Source organism: Onychomys torridus, chromosome 11, assembly GCF_903995425.1.
Source record: "Onychomys torridus chromosome 11, mOncTor1.1, whole genome shotgun sequence".
Lineage (NCBI taxonomy): Eukaryota > Metazoa > Chordata > Mammalia > Rodentia > Cricetidae > Onychomys > Onychomys torridus.
Genome location: NC_050453.1, coordinates 58919021 through 58934548, shown reverse-complemented (window position 1 = coordinate 58934548; position 15528 = coordinate 58919021).

Sequence of the window (15528 nt, the reverse complement as noted above, 5' to 3'; positions counted from 1 at the left end):
TGAGGTTTCTTAAAGTACAGGCCCTGGGCAGTTTGGCCAGCACCCTGCACACTTAGGTGGCTTTCACTCAGTCTGAAGGGGCTCTGGCAGCAGAGGAGAGACCATGTTTTCCAGACAAATCGGCGAGCACACCTTAGAATGGTGTTTGCAGGAAACAGCCAAGACTGACACACTGGGGCCCAGAGGAACAAAACAAGCAGATGCCTCTAGGGGACACATGGCCTTTCACTTCACAAGTCAGAGACCTAAACTAGGCTTTTAACTCCGGCCCCCTTTTTAAACCACAGAAATAATACATGTTAATTATATATCAAAGTAAGAATCAGTAGCCAGGTGGTGGTAGCTCATGCCTTTAGTCCTAGCACTTGAGAGGCAGAGCCAGGAGGATCTCTGTGAGTTCGAGGCCAGCCTGGGATACAGAGTGAGTTCCAGAAAAGGGTCCAAAGTGACACAAAGAAACCCTGTCTCAAAAAAAAAAAAAGAATCAGTATAGAGTTCTCATTAACTCACACTTCCATTATGCAGATCTTGCTAGTGGTAATGTATATAACCTTAATGTCTTTCTGTGTGCAAACATGTAGTTTCCTAAACAAATATGAGAGCAATCTTACTATTTTTCATTTAACGAAAGGGGAACGTCTTCCTTATCAGTAGACACCCAGCCCTGAACACTGTTGCCAATGCTCATTGTATTGCTGAGCTATAGTTTCGGTAATCCACGTTGTGTTGCCTCCAGCTGCTCCTAACCATGACACAACATGCAGGGCTGTTAACTGTATTTCCGGTCCTTGGCTTGCATTGTAAGACGTGCAGTTGCAGGGTAGGCATGTTGTCAGAGCTTTGCTGTATGGACACATTCTCCAAAGCAGCCTTGTGGATCCACTCCTTCAGCAATGGGAAAGAGCACTCAGTTTCCTGCCCCCTTACTAACACTGGGTATTTTTTATCTTTAAGAAACACTTGCCACTTCTGTGTTTTTTTTTTTTTTTCTTTTTTTTTTTTTAAACGTATCTTATTGTTTTATTTGTACTTATTTCTGGTTTAAAAAAAATATTCTGGCCACATTCTTGTTTTTGTTTGTTTGTTTGTTTGTTTTGAACTGTATAGACCAAACTGGCCTCAAACTCAACTTGTTTTTTTTCAAGAACTGCCAAATGTTGTTGACCAGGTGACCAAAAAACCCTGAACTACTGTTCTGCCTTTTCATTTAATAAAGTCATTGAAACAGTGAAGTTAGGGTCCTGTCTGTCTTTGGCAGAACATGTAACTTGTGTAAAGCAGAGGAAAGCTGAGTCCTGAGCAGCGGTGGTTACTGAGCAGTGGTGAGTAGCTTCAGCTCTGTGGGCGGGCTGGCCCGTCACTGAAGATGGTCTGTAAACAGTGTCACCTCTCTGTCCCTCTCCTGCCACGGGTCCTCTGGTAGGACTTGCAGTACCACTGCTGCTGCTTGCCTCAGGTGGACAGAGGGAACACAGCATCTGTTGTGGCTGTTCACTAGAGAGCGCTGCTCAGACATGGCTTTAAGCCAAAGGAAGTCATTATTAGCTGGCCAGCGGGTATTCCGGGTCCCAGTGTAGCACAGCCTTCTTCAGGGTGAGCTTTTAAGCACAAAAATATCCTGAGTTGATATACTTCCTTTAAGAACAGTTAGCCAAGGCCGGGCAGTGGTGTCGCACGTCTTTAATCCCAGCACTCGGGAGACAGAGCCTAGCAGATCTCTGTGAGTTCGAGGCCAGCCTGGTCTACAGAGTGAGATCCAGGACAGGCGCCAAAACTACACAGAGAAACCCTGTCTCGAAGAAACCCCTCCAAAACAAAAAACAACATACAAAAAAAACAGTAGGGAACGGAGAGATGGCTCAGTGGTTTGGGAGCACTGGCTGCTCTTCCAGAGGACGTGGGTTCAATTCCCAGCACCCACATGGCAGCTCACAACTGTCTATATCTCCAGTCCCAGGTAATCTGACACCCTCACACATGTACACACTGGCAAAACACCAATGCACATAAAGTAAAATTAAACAAAACAACAAAAGACAGGTGGAACTACAGAAGCCAGAAAGCAATGTTAGTACATTTAGAGACTTTCTCAGAACTATGGACTTTGATGGATTGGGCCTTTGTTTTAGTTTTGGCAGATGGTGCTGTCTACATGTTGATTTTACAGCCTGAATGGTACTTCCACCACGGAGTCAGCTGTGCTAAGGTCTGCTAAGGTCTGGAGGGAGACCTGCTCAATAAGGTCTGGGGCTCTGTTTACAACATTCTGCAATTCCAGGCTGGATGTGCAGGTCCTTGCAATTCCAGTCTGGCTGTAATACCTAGCAAATAACAAATCCCTGCAGTTCCTACTGTCAAGTGCACCTGACTTTGCCAGGGCCCATTTACTTCTACAAAATTGTCATTTGAAAACACAGAATCGGGTTGGAGAGATGGCTTAGCAGTTAGTGCCTCTTGCTGTTTCGAGGACTCATGTTAGTTCACAGCAACCATATGGTGGCAGCTCACAACTGTCTGTAACTCTCGTTCCAGAGGATCTGACACCCTCTTCTGTCCTCTTCCAGGACCAGGCAAGAATGTGGTACACAGACATACATGCAGACAACTCATACACATAAAAACAAAAACAGCCTCACAGAATCAGCTGGGCATGGTGGCACATGGCCTTTAATCCCAGTGAACGGGAGGTAGACGCCTGCGTGGTCCATATAGTAAGTACTGGGCCATCCAGGTCTACATAGTATATTCCTGTCTCTCAAGTGTTACCCTATGAAGCTTACCCTGTAAAAAAGGTCTTCTCGAAGACTGGAAAACCAGGTCTTTCTCATCCAATCTCGATAAGATGGTAAGTAAAGGAAAGTGGGCTGTAGGCGCCATCTTCAACTGTGCTGAGCTGTTTGCATTGGTAACTCTCTTGTAAAAGCGTGTGTGGTGGTGTTGTGTTCCCCAAAATATTGTGCACCCTAATAAACTTATCTGGGGTCAGAGACAGAACAGGCACAATATTAAACATAGAGGATAGGCCGTGGTAGCACACACCTTTAATCCTAGCATTCCAGAGGCAGAGATCTACCTGAATCTCGGTGTGTTCAAGGATACATCCAAGCAGGGTGACTCCCGCCTTTAATCCCAGGGAGTGATGGCACAAAGCTGAAAGATATATAAGGCGTAAAGGCCAGAAACTAGCAGCATTTGGCTGGTTAAGCGTTTGGCTGGCTAAGCTTTTAGGCTTTGGAGCAGCAGTTCAGCTGAGAGCCATTGGGATGAGGACACAGAAGCTTGCAGTCTGAGGAAACAGGACCAGCTGAGGAACTGGAGAGGTGAGGAAGCTGTGGCTTATTCTGTCTCTCTGATCTTCCAGCATTCACCCCAATAACTGGTCTCAGGTTTGATTTTATTAATAAGACCTTCTAAGATTCCTGCTACAAGCGTGTGCAGCCTCGGCCCTGGTTTAGAATGGGAAGGAAAGCATGCCTAGGTGCTCACTACTTACTTTGACCCTGCTCTCCCACTCCATTCTCAAGGACAGATCTCCACAGGACAACTTGTAGGAGTTAGTGACCACTTGCCACCGAGGGAGTCTTAGGGATCAAACTTGAGTCACCAGGCTTGGTGGCAAATGCCTTTATCCTGAGCCATCCTGACGGCCATGTGTTGACACTTTACTACTCACTGGACAAGATGTTCTTGTTCCTACAAATTCTGTCCATCTTCCTTTGCCCCTCCCTTGGTCAAACTAACAGCGGCTTTCGTTTTCATTCATATTATCCTATGTCTGTATGGTAGTGGAGGAAGGGAGGAGGCATGCAGCTAAGGGCTATGTATAGGCTGGTCAGGACACCCTACATGTCTTCAGTTCAAGCTGACCTTCCGAGTCCGGTGAGGTGGAAATATTTTGGAATATCTTAAGTTCCTGAAGAGTTGTGTGGAAGTAGTGTGTTTGATGTGGCCCAGGAGCTGAGATCAGTGAGGTAAGATAGAGGAGACAGAGCTGAAAACATGGCTCAAAGGGTAAAAGCCTGACAGCTTGATCCTGAGAACCTAGAGGGGAAGCAATTCCTGAAAGTTGTCTTCTGGCTTCACGTGCACTCTCCCCAATGGAGACACGTGCACATGTGTGCACACACATAATAAAATTAGATTTATTTATTTAAGAGGTGAGAAGCTGGTATAGTGGCACATAAATTAATCACAGCACTCTGGAGGCAGAAGCAGGCAGATCTCTGTGAATTAGAGGCCAGCCTTGTCTCCATGGTGAGTTACAGGCCAGCCAAAGCTACCTAGCAAGGCCTTGTCTCGATGATAATAATAATACAAAATAGAAAGGGATGAGAGATGTAAAACTTATGTTGTCTGAACTGCCTCCAAGCTTAACTAAATCCATAGACCCTTAAGAGGCTTAGTTCCGGGGTTGGGGATTTAGCTCAGTGCTGAGAGAACTTGCCTAGCAAGCACGAGGCCCTGGGTTCGATCCTCAGCTCCAGAAAATAAAAATTTAAAAAAAAAAAAAAAAAGAGGTTGGATGTAAAGAAGTGTGTCACAAGAGAGGGTGGTGTAATTTCCACAAGTGACACTGTGGATGCCCATCTCCAGTACTCTGGGCGATAGTTGCCTCTGTGGTCTGGGCTGACTGTTCAGCAGGAAGGGAAGGACATCCTTAATTGGCTGACTACTGGCACGTGCAGCCAGTTTGAGGAAGAGATGAAAGGACTGAGTGGATTGTTATGAATGTGCACGAGTGAGGAACCCCCAGCTGGCCAGGCCAGGGTATCCCATGTGTGAGGGAAAACATACTGGGCAGATAGATGCAGGGGTGGGGGATGGAAAGTCATTCACACCCAGGCGCTGCATCCACGTGGAGAGTTTATTATAATAGATGAAGAGAAAGCCAGCAAAGAGGGAGGCAAGGAAGAAAGAGAAGGGAGAGAAAGCGGAGGTGTGCGCGCCTCATGGTGGGGAAGAGAGAGAGGAAGGAGAGGGGTTTTTCCTTAAAATGAGGCTTTTGAGTCAGGACACAGGGAGGCGCCCAGGGGCTGGATTTCAAAGGGCAGGTCAGAATATTAACATGGATGACTTCAGTTTGCTTTTCTTTTTTCTTTTTCTTTTTTCTTTTGGTTTTTTTTGTTTGTTTGTTTGTTTTTTGTTTTTTTGGTTTTTTTTTGAGCTGAGGCTCAAACCCAGGGCCTTGCACTTGTTAGGCAAGCGCTCTACCACTGAGCTAAATCCCCAACCCCAGTTGTTTTATTTTATTAAAAGTTTATGACTTTACTCCCCCCTCCCCCAAGACAGGATCCCACATACCCCAGGCTGGCCTCAAACTCACTTTGCAGCTAAGGATGACCTTGAATTTCCAATCTTCTGCCTTTACCTCCTAAATGTTAGTGCTGAGCTACATCCTCAGCCAGACGCTCCCTTTTCATTCATTCATTCATTCATTCATTCATTCATTTTTGCTTTTTGAGACATGGTTTTCCTGTGTAGCCCTGGCTTTCCTGGAACTCACTCTGTAGACCAGGTTGGCCTCGAACTCACAGAGATCCACCCACCTCTGCCTCCTGATTTAACATTAAAGGTGTGTGCCACCACCGCCCAGCTATTATCATTTTGAGACAAGACCTCACCATGTAGCCCAGGCTGTCTTCAATCTTCCCCTTCAGTCTCAAGGGCTGTGATGGCATGTGTGTACCACATACCCAGCTTTCTTTTTATTCAGCAGAATACAACATATGTGACTTTTTTGTTGGGGGCAATGACAGGTTCGGAAGCACTTACCTGAATGTCCGTTCATCCATGAGCTTTTTCCTTAGTCCCTAGCCATGTGCCTCCACTTCAGAACTGACAGCCTCCTTCAGCCCGATTCTTTGAAGTCAAAGATTTTCTTTTTTGGGGGAGGGCAGAATTTGAAATTAACCTATACATCCTGGATTTTAACCTTCTTGAATTACGCGAACAAAGATTGATGTTTAAATCTTTCTGGATGATGTTTAATAGCTTGGTTAGTCTTGTGGGAAGATGGAGGCAGGAATCCAAGCGGCAACTGGTCTAATGTCACAGTGACTTTGGATCTTCCCCGTGTGTTCAGTTGGAAGATCCCTTTGGCCTCCTCCCTCCCCCCAACCCCATTCCAAACCCTGCCCTTCTCAGAAAGCCCGCCCGGCAGTGGCTCCTTCCCTGAACTGCTCAAGACCACACCACCTACATGGAATTTAAGCTAGCTGGGGTCCTGGACCTGCCACGTGATTTCTCCTCCTCCCTCCTCCTTACTCCCTCCTCCACCACCTCACTTCTGAGGGGCTTGAGAGTCACCCTGGGGCGCTTTGCTCATTAAACCTAGACTTTTAATTTGTCTTGCTTTGCATCGGCAGAGAAACCTGCTACCAGGGATCCAAAAATACTTGGCACTGAGAAAGTCATTACAACTGCAGATTGCCCTCTAGCGATTCAAGTGTCCGAGCCTGACTGCACAACTTCAGTGACAGATGCCTTGGGCTCCTCTCGTGAAGGTGCTACACAAACGTCCAGAGTTTGTTAAAACAAGTACCTACCAATTAACCCTCCCAAGGTAGTAAAGGGTCTAGTTTATAATGCGTAGGTATTCTGAAGTAAAACTCCAGCTCAGCTACCTGGAGAGGGGCCCTGAGCTAGAACAATTAAGGACTCACCCCTGGGGAAAAAAAACAAAACATACAAATAGCATCTGGTCTGAGTCACCGGGGCGAGCAGCTGCCTCAGTCAAAGGGAGGGTTAAAATGCCATCACCAACACCTGCAGTGTGCCATTTCCCACACCTGTCTGCTCACCCCCACACCCTGCCCCTCTCCATCTGGTCCCACCTCGTTAGCTCGCCAGGACCGCGATTTGTTTGTTCGTTTGTTTGTTTGTTTGTTTGTTTGTCTGAGCTGAGGATCGAACCCAGGGCCTTGTGCTTGCCAGTCAAGCGCTCTACCACTGAGCTAAATCCCCAACCCTAGGACCGCGTTTTTTTAGTACCTCGTTTTTTTAGTACCTCGTTCTTTTCTTCTCTAGTGCTTGCCAAAGAGTCTCAACCAACCTCCTAGGTTTGCTCACGTTCCGAATGAGCTCCGCGGTGTTACTGGGGTAAAACCCCAAGGCAAGGACAGAATGAAGGTGTGCCCCAAAAGATTGGATCATCTGGGCACATTCCCACGGAGGGTGTAGTTGGAAAGGAAGGCAATCGCAGGCCTTTACAAAGACTGACTGCCCAATAACCGGCTTTGGCGACACAGTATGCAGCCACACAATAGCAGATGGAAGGACCGGCCTGGCTGCAGACGGCCCAGCGCCATGCGCAGGGCGGCCACCGTGTGCCCAGTGGTGGCGCAGCGCGTCCGTGGGCTGCCGCGGTCCTCCGCTGTCCTCGCCTAGCAGGAGCCGTGATTGTGCTGCGCGGGAAGGATGGCTTCAGGGCGCGAACCCAGGATCCCGCACTGCTTTGCGGGGGACCTTGAAACCGCCTTTGCTCGGCTCTCCTCGCCTGGGGACCTGGGGGCACATGCTGAGGGCTCTCAGACAGGTTTCCCCAGTTCCAGACCCGCTGCGCCAAGGAGCCTTTGTCTAGCCGGAGCCTCCGCGGCAGGGTCACGCCCTGGGATCCCGGAACTGCCCAGAACTCCCGGTGTCTGGAGAATAGTGTCCTTTGCTCTCTTCTCTTTGGTACTGAAGGACTTGGGTCCCTCTGCTAAAACTCTACGGCGGGTCCCCGTCGTCCATAGGGATTTCCCGATCTCCAAGTATATTCCAATCCCTCTTAAAGGCCCTGAGGCTATCCTAGAGGATAGTTCTAAGACCTCGAAACTGTTGCTTCTGCCTTTGTAGAAGGACTCTTCTGTGTGTGGGAGGTCCTCGGCCCGGTCAAACAGATTCTGTGCGCCAAATAGCTGGTTAGTGAGTTTCCTCCTTTCATGTGAATCAAATTTTAGGATAGCTTAGTGGAACTTGGGAACAGTCCAATTTGCCATTAAAGACTTTTCACAAGCACCAACATTACATCAAATTGATACAATGTTACAACTGATCCAAGCTTTTAAAAATAGATTCTTTCAAACCATGTAACACATGCCAAGTATTACATGCAATCTAAATATGTACAAATAACTAAAGCACAGCCACTCTGTCTCAAATGCTTGCCAGTGAAATATGCTATGCAATTTTGTGACACTTTGGGGGACTGACCCGGCTGCTGTGATCGACTTCATTCCAGCCCAGTATTGGAAACCTATGACCTCCTAGACAGACAAGGGAAACAGTAACACCTGGGTGAATGCTTGGTCTGAATTTCTTTTCTGACAAAGTAATAAATATAAAAGGCCACCAGTGACCTGAAGTTCTCTGTAAGGAACGAGTTGACAGACACTGGAGACTTTCCTAATGATTCCCCCATTCCTGCTTGGCACTTTTTGTCCAAGACAGCATGGTCACAAATATTAAATGACAGTTAAAACAAGACTTTTGACAAGGTGTGATGACAGGCAGAGGCTGCTGGATCATGGGAGCAAGTCTGAGGCCAGCCAGAGCTAGGCCTTTAGATCCTGTCTAAAGCCAAACTAAACCCCTGGTCCTCTGGAATGGGTGTTAGGGTGAAGAATGAGAAGGAGGTCTAGAGAGGTGGCTCTGAGTGTCACTATGCAAGCCTGAGGACCTGAGTTCGGATCCCCATCATGTGTCAGTAACCTCTGCACCGTGGGGACTGTCCTACCTATTTTTATGTCAACTTGACAGAAGCTGGAGTCATCTGAAAGGAGAGGACCTCAACTGAGAAAATTCTCCATAAGATTCAGATGTAGATGCTGGTACACACCTTTAGTCCTGGCACTCAATGTAGAGGCATGGGAATCTCTAAGTTTGAGGCCAGCCTGGGCTACAGAGTGAGTTCCAGGACAGCCAGGGCTACAAGCCTTGTGTGTGGGTGGGTGGGTGGGGGGATGGTTCAGATGTAAGACATTCCACCCCTCCCCCTACCCCCCACAGGGTTTCTCTGTATAAGAGTTCTGGCTGTCCCAGAACTCACTTTGTAGACCAGGCCAGCCTCAAACTCACAGAGATCCACCTGCTTCTGGTAAGGCATTTTCTTAATTATGACTGATGGAGGAGGGCCCAGCCCATTATGAGTGGTGCTATCTCTGAGATGATGGTCCTGGGTTCTGTAATAAAGCAGGCTGAGCAAACCATGGGAAACAAGCCAGAACTCCTCCATGGCCTCTGCATCAGCTCCTGCCTCCAGGTTCCTGCCCTGTTTGAGTTCCTGTCCTGACTTCCTTCCATGATAAGACTACAATGTGGGAGTGTAAGCCAAATAAACCTTTTCCTCCCCAACTGGCTTTTGGTCACGGTGTTTCATCGCAGCAATAGAAACCCTGACTGAGACAGGGACTGAGACAACAGATTCCTGGGGCTTGGTGGCTTCCAGCTTAGCTTCTGCCTCAGTAAGTGACAGTCTCAAAGGAATAGGGTGGAGAGTGGTAGATCAGGACACCCTATGTCCTCTGGCTTCCTTGTGGCCACAGGTACAAGCATACACATGTGGGCATACATCACACATACATACAGCATACACACATACACACACACACACACACACACACACACACACACACACGATGTTTTTAAAAATGAGCTGGGCAGTGGTGGGTGGTGCACGCCTTTAATCCCAGCACTAGAGATGCAGAGGCAGGCAGATCTCTGTGAGTTCAAGGCCAGCCTGGTCTACAGAGTGAGTTCCAGGACTGGAGCCAAAACTACACAGAGAAACTCTGTCTCAAAGAGAGAGAGAGAGAGAGAGAGAGAGAGAGAGAGAGAATGAATGAGCATTATAAAATTTACCTCAGTGAGGAGAGCTGAAAGGTGTGATGGGTCTGTCTTCTGGCCTCTTGTGTGATCCTTGAATGTGAAACCAGCCTGTGTTCAATCTCTCTACTGTAGGAGGCAGATTTGAAGACTGGCTGTAACTTCTTCAGACCTCACTTGATTTCTGTCCCTTTGGAATGTGGAGGAGACCTCTCCTAGGCCCAGTGCTGGAAGCTGAAAGTTTCAGGTAGACCTGTCTTGGCATACAGGACTCTTCACTTGCCAGTGACCACAGAGGGGACACAATGCACTAGCATCTGGTTGGTTGGATTTAACTTTCTCTGGTTCCTATCTTGCAAGACCCAGGCATATTAACTCTTTTGCTGTTGTTGTTTTGGCTTTTGGTTTTTGAGACAGAGTTTCTCCGGCAACAGCCTTGGCTGTCCTGGAACTCGCTCTGTAGACCAGGCTGGCCTCCAACTCACAGAGATCCTCCGCCTCTACCTCCAGAGTGCTGGGACTAAAGATGTGCGCCACCACCGCCAGCCTCACTGTCTTCTTAAGTGAAAGAAAGTGAGCTCCTGAGGTTGTTTGTCTCTGAGGATAGGGATGCTTTAAAAAGAGAACCTCAACTTTGGGATTTCAGACCAAACAATACAGGGCTTCAGCCTTCAGGGAAGAAAAAGAAGGGCTCTTCTTAGGAACGGCTTTTCAGGTTCCTTCCTGCTCCCTACATGCTCACAGCATGTCACTCAGCTCTGTTCTCCCACCAGATTGAATGCATTCCCATTCTCCCTACCAAGCCAAGGTGCAGGTGGGCATGCCTGCTGATATCAGGGGCTCCATGGCCTAGAGCTGGACACAGCCCATGACACCATGCTGACAGGCAAGATCCTGGGGTGCAGACAGGATTCTTTCAACACCTCCTTCAGTGAGACAGTCTGGGGAGCACCCCCACACCCACCCCTGGCTGTTTCATGGACCTGGAGCCTGATGTTGCAGCTGAGGGGGTGGCAGATCTCTGTGAGTTCGAGGTCAGCCTGTTCAGCCTGGTCTACAGAACTAGTTCTGGGACAGTCAGGGCTACACTGAGAAACCCTGTCTCAAATCTACCCTCCCCCCCAAAAAAAGTGGGCCCATGGAGATCAGCATGTCCATCACTCTGCTGCACCTGTGCCATGTCACAGCAAAGCTTGTAGGGGCCTAGAGCCCTCTCAGGAAACGAGATTAGTCCCTTTTGCCTTTGCCTTTCTCCTTCCTCTTAAGATGGAGTAGGAGCTGGCAACCATTGGCAGCTCTTCCATTCTGAGCAGCAAGAAAATGCTGCCATGTACCATGGTAGAAGAGATCATCGGTCTGGCCATGGAATGAATCTGAAAACCGGTGCACAGAACCAAGTGTCCCTGGCTCCTGCAGGAGGTCATTGCATCCGCAGCCCTCCCTCCCTGGCTTAGAAGATTACTACTTAGAGGAAAAAGGGAAACCACACAGCTTGGGGCTGATGCGGCAGACGTCATTCCTCTGTCCTTTCTGTCCGCCCAGCTTCCCCTAGGGGGAGCTATGTGTCCTGCTTGGCGTGGATTTGGGTTTGGAAGCTTGAATAACCTGCTCTGCCCCGAGTTCGGGGGGGGGGGGGGACTTCTCTTCTGCTGCCTGCTTGTCTATCTGGTCCAAACCTTCTTTGAACTTTGATCCATTTCTAACAGCCCGCTGGTTGTTCTTGGACTCCATGGATCAAGCTGGAAGAGCCGCCCTTAGCTCTTGAGTGCTTTTCCAGTTTACTCCTCAGTCTGAGAGGCCAGCTGGGAGCCAGGGCTTTGGCTCTGCTGCTCTACAGGGATGGTGTAGACATGCTCTGCTGCTTCAGTGGAAACTAGGGCCGCCAGTATCTGTGTGCCCCTCCTCAGAAAGAAGGGAAACAAAACACCTTTGTTGTTGTTGTTTTTCGAGACAGGGTTTCTCTGCAGCTTTGGAGCCTGTCCTGGACTAGCTCTGTAGACCAGGCTGGTCTCGAACTCACAGAGATCCACCTGCCTCTGCCTCCCGAGTGCTGGGATTACAGGCGTGCGCCACAACCGCCCCGCCAAAACACCTTTCTTATGCTGCCATTAGGCATGTATGTGCTATTAGGCATGAGATAAATACTTTTCTGGCCCAAGGAACAACATCAGAATGACTAGGGTACTTGGTAAACCTGCAGGTTCTGAGGTTCCAGGGAGGTGTGAGCCTGGGGCTTTGTATAGATTCAACCATCTCACCATGCCTGTCTCGGTCACTTGTCTGTCAAGAACTCCAAGCCTCTTGGAAGTATTCTTTCCTTAGCTCTACAGAGGTAAAACACAGGATATGAGCCATTTGGGTGGTGATGGGAATTTCTATATCTTGACTGGTTTGATTATAGAATTTCTATATCTATATAGGCTTGTCAAACCATTCTACATATAAGATATAGGAGTATAAACGGGACTTTACTAAGTGGAAGGGAATGAAGTTGTATGTAGGTAATAATCACTATATGGACAGTCAAGAGTTCTCTGAGAGAGAGTGTTTGGGAACAAGGGACATAATACCTGTACCCTTAACAATGCTGTCTCTTCTCTAGACATACCATACATGGTGCCCAGAGCTTGCTGTCCTTCTGGAGCTGTGAGGTAGTTCAGACTTAGGCTTTAACTCCCTGCTAAGAAGTCCAAGTTGGAGTTGGCTGTCTATCCACCCCACATGTCCACAGTACTTGTAGAGCCCTACAGCTCCAGCCTTAACCCCCAGACCACCCTCAAGTTCTCAGACTGGACCTTCATCAAACAACAAGACCCTCTATGGTATCTGTCCCTGCAGCTTGGACACTGAGCACTTGACCTACAACAGGTTCATCAGCCAGATCATGTCTTCCAACTCCCTGTGTTTGATAGTGCCCTCAATGTGGACTTAATGGAGTTCCAGATCATTCTGGTGCCCTACCCCTGATGACCTACTCACCTTTGTCTTGGCTGAGAGGGCCCCCCTCGAGCACCCCTTGAGTCAGAGATTAGTGAGCATTAAACTGTCTAATCAGATGGTCCAAGAACGGCAAGTACATTGCCTGCCATCTGCTCCACTGTGAAAACTTAGAGCCTGTGCATGTGATGCTGCTGCTGTCGCTGCTGCCAAGTCCAAGTGCAGCACCCAGTTTGTAAACTGCTGTCCCACGGGGCTCAAGGCAAGTTGAGGGAGAAGAGAAGGATTAGCATATGGCCCATGTCGTCACTAAGAGAAAATCCAGGAGACACAGAGGCAATGGGGATGGGAAGAATAGGGCAGGCAACCCTTGAACTGTCAGAGAAGTGAGGCCTTTGGGCCAGAAGCCAAGGGAGTGGCTTCCTCCTTCCCATATGCCAGGGGCATAGCCACATGATTGGGCTCTCCATCTGAAGGGAATAGGTCCCCACCTCCCCAGGATCTTGCTATGGAGATCAGTCTAACGAGGACTTGAAATCCCCCTGCTGCAGCCTCCTAAGTGTGCATCGCACAGCTGGCTGGGAGAACAATGTGGGAAGTTCAGAACGGCCTTCAGCAGATTAGGGGTGTGGGAGTCAAAAGGCTGCTGGTGTTCTGCACCTGTGAATACTGTCATTTCCTCCTGCAGTCATAAACTCATTTACTCCCTACCTCGCCACCCACCCCATTCCTGAGGTGCTGGCATAGAACTTAGTTTAAGTTTTATGGGCTTTGCTCTAGAGCAGTGGTTCTCAACCTTCCTAATGCTGCGACCCTTTAATACAGTTCCTTACGTGGTGACCCCCCCCACACCATGAAATTATTTCGTTGCTACTTCATAACTGTGATTTTGCTACTGTTATGAATCATAATGTAAATGTCTGATGTATAGGATATCCGATATGGGACCCCCTAGTGGGGTTGCGACCCATCTGTGGAGATCCACTGCTAAGACAGCAGACTCTAGAAAGATTAAACATGGCGGCAGTGGCATCAGAAAGCGTACTCTGCCTTCCTGAGCTGTGACATTGCTATGGATGTGACCACAGCTGGATAAGAGGCAAGGACCCCTGGACTTACAGATAATAGTTATTTATTGGTGGTGTAGGGGTGTAAAGGGTTGTTCTGTAGTTCAGACTGCAAAGTGTGTGTGTTGGGGGGCTGCATCTTGGGAGACTCGCTGTTACTGTTCCCACATTAGGGATAGGAAACATTCTTTTCTTTTTCTACCCAAACAAGCCACTCAAGTAGGATTTTGTTGCTGTTATCTTACTTTGACAAAGGCAGCTTCCCCACATTTGGGGAAAGGCCCTGGTCCCTTTTTGAATCATTACATTCCTGGGATGCGTGGCTCTCCCCACGCGGGGTGCGTGTGTGAGCGTGTATGCGCACTTTGGTGTTCACAGAGGTGGAGGGTGAGGAGTAATGTGTAAGAGGGTGAGAGTGCAAAGCACACCAAACTGTTTTAGTGCTGGAGACTGAACTGGGGGCCTTGAACGTGCTAAGCAAACACTCCGCCATTGAGCCATCCTTAGCCTCTGACGAAACAGCGAATGAGATAGCGGTGGAGGCCACGCCTGTAATCCCGGCACTCGGGAGGCAGAGCCAGGCGGAGCTCTGTGAGTTCGAGGCCAGCCTGGGCTACCAAGAGAGTTCCAGGAAAAAGGCACAAAGCCACAGAGAAACCTTGTCTCAAAAAGAAAGAAAGAGAAAGGGCGAGATGGTTCAGTGAGGAAAAGCTTTTGCCGTACAACTCTGGTGCCCTGAATTCTATCCTGGAAACCATGGACTCCAGAAAGTTGTTCTCTGACTCTGCACACACTATCAAGTGCATGACATCATCATCATCATCATAATTAGAAATCAAGATTCTTTAAAATGTTTTTCTTTCTCCTTTTTTTTGTTTGTTTTTGTTTTTTATTCAAAACAGGTTTCTCTGTGTGGACCTGGCTGTCTTGAAATTTGCTCTGTAGCCCAGGCTGGCCTCAAACTCACAAAGATCCTCCTGGCTCTGCCTCCTAAGCGCTGGGATTAAAGGCATCTTTAGGATAGCATTATTTTAATTTTTAAAAAGGTATATTTTTAAGCATGTGTGTGTGTGTGTGTGTGTGTGTGTGTGTGTGTGTGGTGTAGGTGCACGTGTAAACCGCAAGTGAACTTGGGAGAGGGATCTCCGTACTCCTGAAGCAGAGGTGCTGACGGGCAGAACAAGTCAGCTCCTCTCTGATTACTTAAGTTCAACCAACAGGATAAAGCACCTCCCAAGGGGCTGGAGAGATGGCTCAGAGGTTAAGAGTACCGACTGCTCTTCCAGAGGTCCTGAGTTCAATTTCCAGCACCCACATGGTGGCTCACAACCATCTGTAATGAGATCTGGTGCCCTCTTCTGGCCTGCAGTCAAACATGCTGTATACATAATAAACAAACAAATCTTAAAAAAAAAAAAAAAAAAAAAAAAAAAAAACCTCCCAAATCTGGGTTTTAATTCCAGCTAATTTACTAGCTGAAAGATCAGTTCCCCATCTGTAAAGCAGGAGGAGTTCCACCTACCAGGCAAGCTTGGCATGGAATGAAAGGAATTCCTACACATAACACAGACAGTAAGTAGCCAAGTGGTGGTGGTGGTGGTGGTGGTGGTGGTGGTGGTGGTGGTACACGCCTTTAATCCCAGAAGGCAGAGGCAGTCAATCTCAGTGGGTTCGAGGCCAGCCTGATCTACAGAGTGAGTTCCAGGACAGCTGGGGCTAC